This window comes from Epinephelus fuscoguttatus, linkage group LG17, assembly GCF_011397635.1.
Source record: "Epinephelus fuscoguttatus linkage group LG17, E.fuscoguttatus.final_Chr_v1".
Taxonomy (NCBI): domain Eukaryota; kingdom Metazoa; phylum Chordata; class Actinopteri; order Perciformes; family Serranidae; genus Epinephelus; species Epinephelus fuscoguttatus.
This window is the reverse complement of record NC_064768.1, coordinates 23817045-23829108: the sequence shown is the minus strand read 5'-3', so window position 1 is coordinate 23829108 and position 12064 is coordinate 23817045. Positions and strand designations below refer to the sequence as shown.

Here is a 12064-nt window from a genome sequence, read left to right as displayed (position 1 = left end):
GTTTTAGGATATTAAACTTAAAGGTATACTTTGATTGTTACTTTATTTTGTTTACAGGCTTGGCAGGGAAAATGACAGTAAAAGCCAACCCTAGATTCACTCTCGTCGGCCTACGCCTTGCCATTTTTGCCTTTATTCGGCACTGTGTCTCTTGAGCCCCGATTCCACTAAGCAGTACACTTCAGTTCGGTTTGGTATGTATTTTTTCTGTTTCCACTGTGAAAAGTTGTGGATGGCACCAATGGAGCTGTTCCGTGCTGTTAGCGTTTTTGGTCCCCCCTCTGTTGGGGTACCTAGCTCACAAATCTGGTACTAAAAGGTGGAGCTGTAAACACTGCAGTGTGTTGATTGGTCAATAGCTGACGGTCACTCTGCTCAGAGCTGAGTTGTGGCTGGTTTTGTGGCTCATGTAACCACTGTTCATACCGTGGACGGTTTACATATATTAGTAAACCATAACTATAAAATGAAAAGATGTTTTGCTGCCTCTCGCAGCAGCTGGAATCTGAGAAAAATATAACTAAATTCACTGATTGTTACTGCCATGTTAATGCCATTTTTATTGTTTATATGGTGCTGCCAAAGTATGTTCCATGTCATACTATTGGCTGACGCTGTTGTGTTAAATGTCACGCCCATCACACCTCTTTTACTTTTGTGATGCCAGCATGCTGTCTAAATCTCACGCGATAGCTGCAATGATGCCGCTGTTTGGTTCTATGTAAAAATGCAAAGCTGGCATAAAGAAGAAACTTTGTGGCACAATCTTTGTGTACAAAGAGCTAAGGACTGAGAGGGGTTACTTCTCCATGATTCTATACTTTGTTTTTTTTTTAGGAAAACAGTACATCCTTTAATGCCGAGCATTTTTGAGGTGATGAGTGTCATTTTAATTCACATTCAGGTAATGCACATAGAAACAGATAGCATGACTGTCACAAGTCAGGGAGTATGAAGCAGAGGATCTGCTGACCTTGTGTTTATCAACCAGGCTGTGACAGATGACAGTGTGCTTTCTCAAAGACACCCAGCTTGTTGTACATAGATTATTCAGTAACACGTCAAACAGTTAGTATTTAATCTTTGCTCAAACTGCATCATCAGTTTTTTCATCATGGACTCTGTGTGTTCATATCTTTGCTTGTACAAGCGTTTCTATTGTTGTGGGTCTGTAAGTGTGTGTGCGTGACTCTGAATACTGTATGTATTCACTCATATGTACATGGTGTTCTACAGGTTTCACATGCCTGCATACCCGTGTGTTTACCGAGTTTGTCTCAACTTAGTATAAACAAGGAAGAAGTGTGCTTTAGTATCAGTGTCTGTCCCCAGGGCCTTGTTGTCACATGATCAACTGACCTGATTTTGCGTTGCCAAGGCAATGCCTTGTTTCAGGGTTCAACTTAATGCTCAGCTCCGCCCTGTGACCTTGGGACATGTCTTTGTCGCTATGGTAACAGCCTCCAGGGTTACTGTAAATGAGAGGAGTGCGTTGGATGAGTGCACCAAGCATTTTTCTCTGTGCTTGTGCATCAAATTAGGCACTTTACTACATTTATTTAAACAGGGGAGATAAACCGGCCTTTTGACGAGAACACCCTGCAACACAGTCATAAAGTTAGATTCACACCTGGATGATACCTGATACAGTAGTCTTCTGCTCTCGGTTGCTGTGGAATGTCACTTGAGTAGTTTGGTATTTAGTGATGATTGTAAACAATAGTTTGGGCAGTGCTTGAACTGTAAGTGTTTGATCCATTGGACTTAAAATGGCATTTTTTCCTTAAATGATGTTTACACAGATTAGAAAAGGAGAAGTGTGATGCTCTTAGTGTTGTTAGAGATGTTACAGGACGTAAATACACTGACTATGCTATGTACAAAAATACCCTTATTTGCCCTTATTCCGAAAAAGACAGTATCCCTACTAAGCAGTTTACATGGCTAATGATAATTAATAGTCCACTAATATTCCCATTTACATGCAGCTGTGTATGCTCCAATTAACATGCCCTAACCAAACAGCAACGTTCAAGGCTGAAAAATGAAGCTAATGTGGAAGTGCCAAAAACTGCAGTTCATCAAATGGCCACTTGAGGCTGGCTCCAAAACAGAGTAAATTCCCAAAGACCCCCGTGTTAAAATGCTCAATTTAACAGCAGATATAAACATGTTCACAGCCTGGTGGAAAAGAAACGTTTTGGTCTCTAGCTAATTTCAACTTTCATAACTCACCCGTTTACAGTTTATGAAGGTCCAAAACTACGCATATTTAAGGGCGGGGCTGCTTGATTGACAGGCTGTTTGTGACGTGTTACCACAGTCTTTGAGTCAGATCCACCCCTCACTTCTCCACAGCACCAGCCTCTTGTCCAAATATGATCACCTCTGGCTCCAAAAAACCAAGATGGCGACTGCCAGAATGCTGAACTCAAGGCTTCAAAACAGCAGTCAAAAAACCAATGGGTGATGTCATGGTAGCTACGTCCATTGTTCTATTATAATGGCCCTAACTGTTGTGTCATTTTGCTTCTTAGCATCATGATAGGATATTTCCAGAGTTTTCCACCGGTGGCAGACTTGATCGACTGCGTGAACACAGCTTCCCTCTTTCCTTCCTTCAACCACTTTCTTGAAAAGGTTGGCAGTCCGATATTTGCTCATATCAAAAAACCTATACGTGTTTGAAGAGTGCTCCTAAAACCTTAAGAATACCAGCATATCCCACATGACTTAATTGGAAAATGCTACATTTGGAAAAAGGCCTAATTCGAAAAAATCCAAACAGAATATGCCTTTTACATGACAAATTCCGAATATTGCCATAATCAGAATAATAGTGGAGTATTACTGGGCATGTGAATTTACTCAGTGGTGTGTTTGTTATTGTGTTAAATCAGTTTCTATGATAAAGCTTTATGAAACTGCCTTAAATCAGTATATTTAATCCCTCATGTTGTGACTGTTCATCAGTGCTGTACAGGAAATAACACCAACCATTTGAAGCTAAAAATTAAATTACATTTTAACAACAACAGGCTATGACCTCAACAACGAGAAAACCAACAACCAAACTAAATTTTGTTTCCAGAGAAATACTAGTTTTATTTACCCGCTTTCCATTTCATCATAATAGCTCTCAGTTCACCAGAGGCATTTGGTCAAAGTGAAACACTGTAAGAGACCTAAATGCCTCCAAATAACTATGTTTTTATTTTTTTTTTAAAAAAAGAGGACATGCCTCTAACCAGTGTCTCATGCGGGTAAACAAAGCGTGGTTGCTATGCCGATGGGGCGTCAGTGTATAAATAGCATGGGTGTTTGTTCTGAATACTCCTGAGAGAGACAGAGAATAGCACAGTAGGGAGACAGTGATAGCCACTGTACAAAATCACAGATGCACGTGGCCGTCTTACAGGCTTGCACACAAATTAAGATCACATCAAAGAACAGCTACTGCACGCATGGGTGTTATTTTTTGAACATCGGGCGCTGTCTGTCTTGTTTAGGACACTTGGTCTGCGGTGTCATACGAGATGATATGTGCAGGATAGCGTGCACGAGGGCCCATCATAAGAGCGTGCACTGGGGCCCATCGTAGCTACCTTTCGCCACTGCAGAGATGGACCCCTGTAATTCTCTATCTGGTTTAACAGAATAACACTTTGAAGAAAACATCTATCCCCTTTTTTACTGTTATTTTCCTTGAAATAATGTTTTTTTCCCCTGTTTGACTGATAATCGAAAATGTTGGATGAGCTTTGTTGTTTTCTCGGGAACACCTGAGAAATATTTACACACATCTATCATCATCACTAAATGTGTTGGTGTGTTGTTGTAGTCGCAAAATACAGCACACAACACTACATTTATGTTTTTAATGTTAGGATATTTTATGTTTTTTTTCTTTTCATCAAAGTCAGTACTGAAAGATTAACTGAACTGTCGTGCTGACTTTGGACAGCTAACTAGGAAGATCGAGGAATTCTGGATGCAAGCGCTAAGAGGGCCAATTTTCAACCAGCTTTGTATCATAACAGTGTGAGAAGCTTGTGTAAATGAACTATGGTAAACTTCCCTTCATCTTACCAGTGCCCAGATCTCCCCGCTCATCTCTTAGCTGAGATGCGCCACATGACAGGCATTTTGGCTGGCTCTGGGGCTGTTGCTGAAATTACAGATTGCACGTCTGCGAGATGCACACAAAGAGTATAGGAGCAGATCTAGAAGAAGAGCTGCCTCTCTCTTTCTCTCTTTATCTGTCTCCGTCTCTGTCTCTGCATCTCTCGCAAACTCACATCAAACTGTAAAACTAAGCAGTGTTGCTCTGTCAATACATTGTGTGTTTCTCACCTAAAATGATTTCAGAAACAGAAACAGAAGCTTACGGTTTAAATATAAAGTGAAATTGTTGGTTACTATCCGCCCACCATACTGCTTTCTGTGTCAAAACGGAGGAGCTTGCATTATGTCACCTACGAGTTGGAGCATTTATTGGTCCGGTGCGGCGCAGTGCATTTTGGTATTGTATCTTTTCTACCTCTTGCACAAAAGCAAATGCCACATCCCTTTTTCTCTGTTTCCCCTGGTCATGTAGAACCAATGTTAAAAGTATTTGCATCTTTCTAATACGTAGACAGCCCAGTTTTATGAGAAGACCATTTTTCCAGCAGTGAAATTCTTCTTTAAGTGAGCAAGTTGTTAGTAATCAGATTGTCTCTACCTCACAGAATAGTCACCATGAGTTTATATTTCTTCATAAGCTGCTGTTCTGCATAACTGTCATTAAACCTGAAAGCAAATCGTTTTGTGGAGAATAACACTTTGGATGAAGGTTAATTGCATAGCAGGGGATTGAGTTATTATGTAGCGATAATTGAGCTAGAACAAGCAATAATCATATCAGGAAAAATAATAGAATACTGTAAGGAGCACTTTGAAAATGGTGTTAACGTTATCTCTATCTCTGTGTGTTTCCCTGTAGGGAATGGTGACAGCACCTCCAGACAGACAGACGTGGACAGACGGCGCAGGCACCCGGAACGCTTCCCTCCCATTGGTGGAGAGATCCAGACTTCACACAAGGAACTGCAACTCCAGTCGGTTGTCAGCTCTCAACTGAGCAGCAGGCTCCACCTACTCCGCCCAAGTAGCTCTGCCTCCTCTGCTCAGGTAGGACGGAAGGTTCTCACCAGTAATGTGTTCAGTTAAGTTAAAATAAACTCGAGTGCATTTGCCCGTTTTATCAGGTTTGTTTAGGCTGCCAATCAAACTCGGCTTTCACATCACACACATATGAGCTGCACCAAAGTGGAGCAACCAATAACTCCTGTGATGGCAGTTATGTGATTTTCACATGCAATCAAAAGCTAAACTGCTGTTAAATCCATCTGCTGATGGTGAACTTTGAAGGGATTGATCGTATAAGCCTGTACAAGAGATGTATAAATATATGCAAGATCATTTGGTAACCATGGCAACACATATCCATAAACATTTGATGGGATTTGCAGGGATTTTCCCTGATCAATCAGAAAGTCAAAAGGAATTAAAACGTAGTTTGTGGATTGATCGTGTTTCAGCAGGTTTTGGCAGCGAGACGCAGTGACCACAGAGTAATTATCTAATCATAATACTAAAGCACAAGATGCCTTTTTTCAGCCTCTTTCGAAATGTTCATCACTATTCATTACTCACCTCCAGTTACAGTCTTGGACAACAATTTTTTCTGTGAGTACTGTACTTTCATGTGACGCCATAGAAGATAAATACATGAGATGCAGCAGCGTGTCTCATGTTCTGCTGTCAGTCACCGGAGTTAGATTTTCCCATGAGTCCAGGTGATGCTGATGATGCAGGATGACACTCACCAAACTGTCCAAGAGATTAGTTAAACATCAGTCCATGTAACTTAAAGCGTCCACCTCCTATTTATAAGTAAAAAGACTGTGTGAACACAAAATGGAAACAATGCATCTTTTTCTTTCTTTGTTCAAAATGAGCTTCTACGAGTGTGAAAGCAATCTAAGGACCTCGTCACACCCGGAAGTCCAAACCAATGTTCACATTTTTTAGCACTATATACACTGATCAGCTAAAACATTAAAACCACTGGTGGGTGAAGTGAATAACATTGATCATCTTGTTACAGTGCAATATTTCATTGGGAAACCTTGGGTCCTGGCATTCATGTTAATGCTACCTGATGTGCTCCACCCACCTGAACACCATTGCAGTCAAAGTAAACCCCCTCATGGTAATGGCACTTGTTGATAGCAGTGCCCCCCCAGCAGGACAGTGCACTATGCCACATCACAAAAACTGCTCAGGAATGACCCAAGGAATGGGACAAAGAGCTCAAGGTGTCGACCTGACCTCCAAATACCCCAGATCCCAATCTGATCGAACATTTGAGGGACGTGCTGGTACACTAGAGGTAGCCCCGATCTACGGTGGGTCCTCCTTGGACTGGACTTGGCTCTGACCTGTGAAGGCATGGACACAGGACCTCTGGAGGGTGTCCCTTGGTGTCTGGCACCAACGCGTTGGCTTCAGATCTTTTGAGTCCTGTGGATTGTGAGGTGGGTTAACAGCATGTCCCATCCCAGACTGGAATCTGGGGAATTTGGAGGCAAGGTCAAAGCTTTGAGGTCTCGGTCATGTTTCTTGGGCCACTCCTGAGCAGTTTTTCTGGTGTTGCATGGTGCACTGTCCTGCTAGGGGGCCACTGCTACTGGGGAGTGCCGCTGCCATGAGGGGGGTACCTGGTCTGCACTGGTGTTTAGATGGATGGAGCGTGTCAGGTGGTATCCACATGAATGTCAGAGCCCAAAGTTTCCCCACAGAACATTGCATTATAACAAGATGAGCAATGTTGTTCACTTCACCTGTCAGTGGTTTTAATGTTTTGGCTGATCAGTGAACATTTGATCCAATTATTGGTTTCACATTGCACTTATGCAAGTGCACTAAAGAACTGTACATGACATACCTATACCTGGCACATCATAGGACCCCCTTGAAAACTGGATGGTTCATCTCAAGGGGTTTATCCCAATGAATATACGTTCTGTTGTCATTACATGAGCTGCTCTCCCATCCTCTCATATGCCATCTCTCTCATCCTCTGGGAAAATACTTGAAAAGTGTTTTCAATTATGGATGGTTCAAGTTTGAAGTTTTTTTCGGACTGAGGTTCGGCTGCTTGGCTCATTTGAATGGTTTCGGCTCACACTGAAAAGTCAGAAAGTCCGGACCAAATGAGGTGGGTGTGAAAGGGCCCTGAGATAACAGCTGACATAGCAGATGTAACTGACTTTTTGTTCTCTGTGTGTCATAATTTCATTGTTATTGAAGCTGGGTGGCCCACTGATTTTTTAATTTTGGGTTTTTTGAAAGCATAAAGAGGGGGAAGTGTCCATTTCACAAGAGAAAAATCAAAAGTAAGAGTAAAATTTGAAAAAAATAAATTAAAAAAGCCTGCACTAGATATTTTCTAGCTATTTACACTGTTTTATGTGTGGGGTTGTTGAGAATTTTGTCAATATTAGATGTAATATATCAGAAGAACTGACGTGCTTATGTCCGTTTGGGTTTATGCGTTCTTTTGTGGCCTAGAGGATAAAACTTTTCATGGCCTGTCTGAGCTCTTCTTCTTCCCCTCTCTTATTTTATTCATATGATTTGTCTATTGATTGTGTTTTTCTTGACCCCACACTGACGTCTCTGAACTCATACAGTCGTCTCTTCCTCCAAACTCTCTTCCTTCCTCTCAGTCTTTATCCACTCTCCATCTGCGCTGTCTCCCTCCGTCCTCTTTTCCTCCTCTCTGTATCCTCACCCTGCACTGTATCTATTGAAGCTCCTCTGTCAGTCCTTTATCTCCGTCTCACCAGCTGTGTGTTGAAGCTTCATTCTCTCCTATGAGGGAGAGCAGAATGAATAGAAAGGCTTACTGAGAACAGTGAGGAAGCCAATCCCTGCCTTTCGTCTCAGTGGGCACATCTCTTACTCCGCTCGTGTCCTCTCATGTCCTCTCGTCTCCTCTGTCCTAAGACTCTGCTGTGACCAATCCTGTCTCCTCTGCCTCCTGCTGCTCACTGTGCCTCGTGTCTCAGATGGGGTGTTATATTTATGGAAGATGTATTTAGTGAGGGGAAAAAGATTACGCACAAACGCAACCAAAGCACAGACTGGATTTTTGTGCCAGTTTCAATTAAACTGCGGATATTCAGATGTTTAATTGGTTAAAAAAAATCACTAAACCCCAAGAAAAGTCTCTTCTGAGTCTCATCCTAGTTGCAGCATACCTGCTTTTCACTACACAGTTTTGTGTTTATCACCCTTCCGCAGTATACGGTTATACTTGACTCACCAACAGCATCGTTAGATTCTGCTGTGAGGTACTTCAGTGTGCTCAGGGACTTATCTTCATAACTATACAAATATGTTTTGAAGTACAGACTAATTAGTTTATTAAATTAACTTTGTACCAATTCAGAGAGGAGTAGCTAAGAGGGGCATAAAATAAGCGGAGCGTCTGAGGAAAAGTATAAAGGAAAGGTAAGATTTAGATGAAACATAGAGAGAAAAGTAGGTAATAAAGTAAAAATGATGAATATAAAGCAGTCGTGTAAGTTAATGTTTTATGTTTTCTCACTCACAGAGATTCAACCTCTCTGTGCCCTTCATTTCCTCCCTCTCTTGTCTCTCCTCCCTGTCTCCTCCTTTCTTCACCCATCAGTCTAGCTGAATGGAAATTACACATTTACACCCCCTGCTTCTTTCTGCTCCCCCTCTCTTTTGTAAATTCGCTGTTGACAGTCGCTTTTCTCCGAGCAGAAAGCCTCAGAAATGAGCAGATGGAGGGCTGACAGTCTCAGAGCTCAAACAATGACGCTGGGCGGCAAGTCGTGGCGATCAACACACGTCAGAAAATGGCTGTTAATGGGGGAACCATATACAGACTGTCAGTCATCTATATAGGGGATGGATCCATTTTTGTCTTGCTGCCTGCCGAGGAAGTAGAATCCAGTCACCTAACATTTGACAATAGCGTTTACATGTTTGGCCTTATGTTGCATCCTGCGTTACAGTGAGTTCAACTGTAGAGTATGATTACGGGTAAATAATACACGTCTTATGAAGGCGAGTTGAGATGGTGCCAATGTGGCTCCCAGTTTGTTTGTGGGTTCCAAAGATTGCTTGCTCCTGTATGAGTTCATGTTGAATCCACTCTGAGAAACAGTACATGGCATTGTTTTAGCCACATCAAAGCTGTTTCACTTTTAATTTGTCTTTAAAAAAAAAAAAAACAGTGGGAAAAGGCTTTCTGTTTATGGCAGAGTGATATATATAAAAAAAAAAGACCAGAAGATTTTTTTCTAATATTGGTTTGTGTCACAATGTCTGTATATTTCTGGAAAGTCACGTTAGGTTGTATTATTGACAGATGGCCGTCAGACTTCAGCTGTTATTGTCAGTATTTGAAGTAAAATCTCAAGATATGGCGATAGTTTCCCTGTGCGGTGCAAAGTGGCGCAGGGTGGCGAACCCCGCGCAGAGCTAGTTTTGAGCTGAGATGGGTGTGGCCGCGCAGCAGGGGGAGGTGTCGACAGATCCAGCTTGGTGCATTGACAGTTTCGTGCCAAAAGGCTACACCAAAGGTGCGCTAAAAGCTCGCCAGTTGAAACCAGGTCTACTGTCAGCGCAGGCGGAGCGCAACCGGTGTAGTGGAAGTTTGGCTGACCGGAGGACAGTGCGCACACGTCACCAAAACCTCACAGGCAGGTTTCCAGAATGTCAGATGCATTAACGATGCAATAAATGACGCTGCTGCTCTCTTCTGCCATGGCGAATTGAGTAAACTCTCATTACGCCTTTGCACGGCGCATTTAAGGGCGAGGAGAGGGGCTCATTTGATTGGTGTAATGTGTGTAAAACCCACTCCATGCCTTCTCTCCTACCTCTTTCCGACTTGCACAGGTAGGAGGGACGGAGGGGGGAAAGAGGAGTAGCTGCGCCAGCGTGCACGGTGTGCCAAACTTGCAAAATCTGCCTGGCCACACCCAGTTGGCGAAGCGCAGGTGCGCTGCGCCTCCGCCTCGCCCGGTCTGTGAAACTAGAGGCCATTATGTTAGTCAGTGGAATGCTGCATAGTAACAGGTTTGCCCAGCCAGAATTCCCAAAAATGATGACATAAGTGCATGTTTTACTCACTGCTGGTAAGCTAAAAAAAACAGGTAATGCTTTACTGTAAATCATTTGTTTCTTTGTAATAAGTGATGTATTTATTTCCTGCAAGGAACGATGTATCTTGCTACTAAAATGGAGAAAGTGTTTGAGCTTTTTTACTCAAGCGAATTCCTATTTTACCCACAATTAATACAAAATTACATCTTCTTTCCAAGACACTACAAAAGAAAATTAATTTAGATGTTAGTGTTGTTAAGAGTTTACTTGTGTGTATGCTTGTGCACATGCCTGTGTGTATCTGCCTGTCTGTAGTTGATCTTGCATACTACTGGACCCATCAGCCTATTATTTGTGGTGCACATTTATGACTGTATGCTCAAGGACCTCTCATAGTTGTGGTAGGGGCTGCTAGTCATCACCAAAATCACACAACAAAAAGCATTTCCGGCAATCGGCTAGGCTACAAATAAACCTTATCTGTTTGTTGCAGGCCAAATTTTGGCTTTTTGTCAAAGCTCAAAAACAGACATCCATATAAAAGTTTGGTCTCATTTCAAACGGGAGCATCTGCAATTTAATTCCATAGCCGATGTGTCATGATCCATTGAAGTTAGGCATGATATGAGATGAATACCTCCCTGCTTTTGTCATCTTCATCACCATCTTGACTGTAAGGGAGCCAGGAGGGACAAATGGGTGACATTAACTCTTCTCTGTCCCACTGCTGTCATACACACTGGACACACAGCCTGCCCTGCCTTCCCTGTTCCCCACCTACGTCCATCCAGACACACCTGGCAGAGATCTGCAATCTAGTGAGAACTTTACAAGTTTATCATCATTTTCGTACTTACTGAGTTAGGTGTCCTGTCAGCTCTATTATCCAGGATTCACAGAAACCAGGAACAGAAATACCCTTCTGTCTGCTGTTACTAGACTGAAACGTCGCATTGATCCGCTCATTAAGTGTCTAACATTACTGGCCGACTGTAACTTTAAATTCAGATGATCCCTGGGGCTGCGTTTGCAAAATACGCTTGGCTTTGATTTCATTATTGCAGAACTAGGCTGTGATATTTTAGATGCTCGGAGAAAGAGTAAACTTATTTATGTCTTGCAGGGGAAATCTGACAGCTTTATATGGATTCAATCAATTTTCAGAGATTGATTTTTTTTTCCTTTTTTTTTCATATGAAACTGAAATTACTCCCACCCACTCTCTCATGGTTCGACTCAATGCAGCCTGCAGCAACGGCTCACAGTAATCTCAAAGATGTCAAATTACCAATTAACCCAGCTATGCTCTCTATAATAAAGCTTCACAGGAGCCTTTAGATGTCCAACAATGCCAGGGGGTATCAGTCCTTGAACAAATGCTCAATATAAAGTAAACTGAGCCTGTCTCTGTTTTTTGACATTAGACTGCAGTAATAGAGTATAGCAAGCTAACACCAGAAAGGTTTACGTTGATCCAGCAACCTGAAGAATGTTATTAATACCATTTAAATTGTCAGACACAGAAGGAATTCGTTTAAACTCCACATAAGTTTCCTTTAGTAAAGAACCTGTTACACTCTGTGCCAACTGCTGCCTTCAGAGGGTTAAGCAACCTGAGTAAATGGAGAGGTCCCTTCTGTCTCGCTGTGTGTGAGCATGGATTTCCCCTTCTCTGTTTCCTTGTAATAGCTGCGCTCTGCTTTATTTGATCTGGGCCCCTGCTCTCATAGTAGGATTGAATTGGGTTTGGAGAGCAAGGGGAAACACACAGACATATACACACACCTGAGACTGCCAACTGCTACAGCAGCTGCCCCAGAACGAAGGAGGGAGAGAGATGGAGAGGGAAGGAGAGAGGGAGGGGCAGCGGGAA

General features: G+C 42.4%; 1 protein-coding gene across 1 annotated transcript in view; it reads left to right on the top strand.

Annotated features, from left to right (window-relative positions):
- Positions 1–12064, top strand: part of atxn1a (ataxin 1a) — a 124342-nt gene that overhangs the window by 30036 nt on the left and 82242 nt on the right. The window contains exon 2 of the mRNA XM_049601468.1: positions 4985–5172. The gene's annotated coding sequence lies outside the window, so the exon portion shown is untranslated. The remainder of the gene's footprint in view (positions 1–4984; positions 5173–12064) is intronic.